General features: G+C 40.2%; 1 protein-coding gene across 6 annotated transcripts in view; it reads left to right on the plus strand.

The window, feature by feature from the left end:
- The first annotated feature begins 6 nt into the window (after positions 1-6).
- TFDP2 (transcription factor Dp-2 (E2F dimerization partner 2)) overlaps positions 7-4,303 on the plus strand; it is a 201,895-nt gene continuing 197,598 nt past the window's right edge. For all 6 annotated transcript variants that reach the window (XM_010858168.1, XM_010858161.1, XM_010858164.1 and 3 more), the window contains exon 1: positions 7-93. The gene's annotated coding sequence lies outside the window, so the exon portion shown is untranslated. The remainder of the gene's footprint in view (positions 94-4,303) is intronic.

Genomic DNA, 4,303 nt, shown 5'->3' on the forward strand with positions numbered 1-4,303 from the left:
GCTGGCGCGACTGTAGCAGAGGCGCCTGAAGACGCGCTCCAAGCTCGAAGAACAGTCCTGCGCGGCCGCCTCGTCCCCTGCAGCCAAGCGGTGGTAAGGTCCAGGGCGCGGGCGCGGGCTCGGTGCGGAGGGCCTCTGGACCCGGCCCGGCGTGTTTCTGGGCAGGTTTCCCTCCCTGCGCTTCAGGGCCCCCTGGTCACTCTGGGTCCCATCTGTTTATTCCCACGCAATCTTCCAGGCCCGGCCGAGTAACCCCTGAGTGCCTGGGGAAGGGAGTGGGAAACCGGAGACTACCCCCTACCCCCAACACGCACAGCAGATTGCGGGGAGGCACCGTCCTTGAGTCACGCCTGCTGGAAGAGAGGAAGGGCTGCTTTCTACTTTTTCGGTATCTTTAGGGCAGAAGAATGGCTTCTAAGTCTGACTTTCCCGACTTTTTCTCCTTTCATGACCCACATGCCTCCATCTGTCTCTACCAGGTGTATTTCAGAGTTCCAACACCTCTTGCGCTTTGAAGAGCCTTGCAACCTCCGCAGGGGAACTTTTCTCTAAAGTAGGGGATCACTTTTGGGCCCAGAAGAGATTTAAGGTTCCTTTCCATAGAAAAGTGTGAGATTTTTATAGGATCTTGCAGGGAGAAGTGCAGCTAAGATGAGCGCCCAGTCTCTGGTACCAGCTTGTGTTCCCTGGCGTTGTGTGGTCTCAGTTTCTTCATCTGTAGTAGTAACCCCCTATTGGGGGTGGTGCCAGGGGGAAATGGGCTGATCGGTGGAACTACTTGGAACGAAGTGTGCGTCCTACGAAGTGCCCTGCCATGCATGAGTTAGGCATTGAACTGACCACCCTGAATGATGGTTTAGAAAAGTTCCCCCTATTGTTTTTGTTTTTTCTGTTGAGACAGTTAACAGTTTCATCTCTTTCTGTATTCACTGCTAAAGCTCCCTTTGAGCCTTTGAATTCTTTTTCTTTCTCATTCTGTCTCAGAGGGCTCAGACTCCCTGTCCCACTTCTTTGCTCTCTTTTTAGTAAGTCAGTAGCTCATTCCCTTCCTTCCCCTTTCTCTCCCAAATCTTAGTGTGTTTTTTCCACTTGAGTTCTATAGCCTGATTTTTTTCTGGGCCACTTTTCTCATAATGGCTTGAAATCATCTTTACCTAGTAGATACAGTTTAGGTTATTCTCTGTTCTTTATACAGTGTAATCATGAGCCTTACTGTACAAAATTAAATAGAAACTAGTTTAGTTGATCTGTTATTGCATGTTGCTTTTCCATTTCATTGGTTGGCCTGCCATTTAGCTAAAGTTTTATCACTATCCTGTTACTGTAATGTAATCTTTAATGGCAGTGGCCATTCTCAAGTAGCACTGGGAGAAAAATCAAATGTCTAGACCCCAGATTCTGTCACGCTTGTGCGCTGGCGCTTGACGCGTTTGTTATTTATTAGGACATCTTGTGCCTGGAACTAGAGTCTAGTCTCATGGCAGACATGGTGTCTGTAGCCCTGTTCTGGCAGTACAGTTGCAGTTTCAGCAGTGTGGTGCTTATATTTAATAAAGGCCCAAGACTTATTAAACTCCTGGTGTTGAGTTCTCGTTATGTGTGGTTGGTTAATTAAGAGAGAAAACAGAATTTTCAAGTGTGTCATACTTAATGTTACCATTTTGTGGTCATGTACCTTTCCCACCAACTCTTGGAAATGGGGACGTCCAGTTGGCACTTTCAAGTTTTTCCCTTGCAGCCAAAATTCTTAACTGTCTGAGCTATGTCCTCTCAATGCAGCTTGAAATTGGATGTACAGATAGATTTATGCTTAATGTGGAAAGTGTTTGTGGATGAAAATTATTCACTGAAACACAACCTGAAGGATTCAGAGATTGCTTTTTGGAATTAGGAATTGTAATGTGAATATACCTTTGCTTTTTTTTTTTAGCATTATAGAAAAACTGGTTTTTTGTTGTTGTTGACATTTTTATGTTTTATACATAATACATGAGTTGTTTTTGGTTACATCTGCACTTTACCATTTTTAAAGCCCATTTAGATACATGAAAGTTTTTAGAGTATGGTAAGAAACAGATTAAGCCAAAATTAATTTCATGGTGTAGGTTAGAACCTGGTATTCTAACTTCTAGTTCATTGTTTTCTTAGTTTGTCAACCTTAACAGTTAACTGGGACTGAAAGATGAAAAGATTAAGGCTTGAAAGTAGAAGGAGGCACTTTCTAATTTGGGCATTAAATATTAGATATGAGTAGTACCTTAGCATCTTATTTTTTTATCTTTAAACTTAGGTATGTTTCTTTTAAAGATTAAGTAATAAGCCATTATTACTGATAGTCAGATCTTGTCGTCAGTTTACATTGTCACTTGGTAAACTTGATTTCACTTTTTTTCTGAACTCAGCATCATATTTTAAGCTCTTTTTGCAATGTATCTTAGAAGAAACTAGAAAGCATAGAGTTCAGAGTTTTTTTCAATGATAGAATTTTAAGTTGTGATGATTTTTCTAGATTAAATATATTCACCTCTTCATACTTGAATTCTTTCCATTTTAATCTGGGGTATATGATTCTAGGGGTAGGACATAAATAGATTTAAAAGTAGATTTGTGAGCCCTTGAAAACTTTATACAAAATTATATGTATTTGGATATTCTCTGGAGAGAAGATTCATAGGTTCTGAGGTAAAGATATTTGGACAACTTTAACTTCTAAGAAATGATTTCTTTTATTGAACTAAAGTTCTCTCTTCACTGGTTCTAGTTCTGTCTCTTCTGTGAGTTTTCAAATATTCAAAGACACTTGCTATGTTTTCCTGATTCTTTTCTTCTCTGGACAAAATATTCTCAGTCTTTAACTTCCTCTAGTGGATTTGTCGTTTTGATTTGCACCTCTTCACAATACTGATGGCTTATTTGTGGATTTTTGTCAGTTGGTCCATACCCTTCTTAGCTGTGTAATACCTTTGATTAGGTATTAACCTGTGGAGAGAACCAGAAGTCATCACTCTGATTTTAAAGCACATTAAGAGTAGTCTTGCTTCTTTTGGCAACCACATTGCACTGTTAATTTATGATAATGTCCTGTCTAAGGAAATGAATTCTGGAGCTAGCCTGCTTGGATTTAAATCCTGGCTGTATATCAGCTGGGTAACCTTGAGTAAATTATGTAAACACCCAGGGCCTCAGTTTTCTCATCTGTAAAATGGGGTTTATGATGGTACCTGTTTCATAGGGTTGTTTTAAAGAATAAATGAGTACATACGTGTTAAGCATTTAGAATGGTCCCTGCCATTTAAGTGCTGTGTGCGTTATCCATTATTGATTTTGCCATCAGCTGAAATTTGAGTTTTGTCCATGCTCTCCAAGTTCTTTAATAGAATATGTTTCGGTAGGACTTCGTATCTATCCCAGTTGAATTTTATCTTGTCAGATTGGTTCCAGTATGTTTACTCTTTAAAAAAAAAAAAAGAGTCTTAGTTTGGTCATTCAGTAAAAAAACTTATTGTTTTTCCATACATTTGATAAACTTTAAGTTTGATAATGCTGGTACAGTGTTCATACAAATTTTATTAAAGTGTTGATGAGGTGGGCTAAGAGCATTCTTGTCCTGCTAGAGACCTGAGGGTTGATTTGAAAAAAATTAATTCTTTGGTTCAAGTTGTTCAGCCAATTAGAAATGAAACTAATTTGTCATTATCTATCTCAGATACTTCCAGGTTTTCACAAGGAATTTATAAGGAACTTTAACACTTGCCTTCCTAAAACCCAAATAATTTCATATCCTTCATCTTTAAAAATCCTATCTGTTCAATAAATGTCAGAAAAAAAAAAAAGAGTACTAATTTGACATTGCTTGTTCTTAGTGAAACTATAATGGTTTCCAGTCACCTAGGTCGGTTGCTGCTTTTTCTACGTTCACAGACTTCTCTCAGACATGACTCTAAAATCTTGTCTAGAGTTACATTTAATCTCAGTGATAATCTTGTCTAGTTCAGTTCAGTCAGTTCAGAAGCTCAGTCCGACTCTGCGACCCCATGAATCGCAGCACGCCAGGCCTCCCAGTCCAGCACCAACTCCCGGAGTTCACTCAAACTCACGTCCATCGAGTCGGTGATGCCATCCAGCCATCTCATCCTCTGTCGTCCCCTTCTCCTCCTGCCCCCAATCCCTCCCAGCATCAGAGTCTTTTCCAATGAGTCAACTCTTCACATGAGGTGGCCAAAGTACTGGAGTTTCAGCTTTAGCATCATTCCTTCCAAAGAAATCCCAGGGCTCATCTCCTTTAGAATGGACTGGTTGGATC

Source organism: Bison bison, unplaced genomic scaffold (genome assembly GCF_000754665.1).
Source record: "Bison bison bison isolate TAMUID 2011002044 unplaced genomic scaffold, Bison_UMD1.0 scf7180017864384, whole genome shotgun sequence".
NCBI lineage: Eukaryota > Metazoa > Chordata > Mammalia > Artiodactyla > Bovidae > Bison > Bison bison.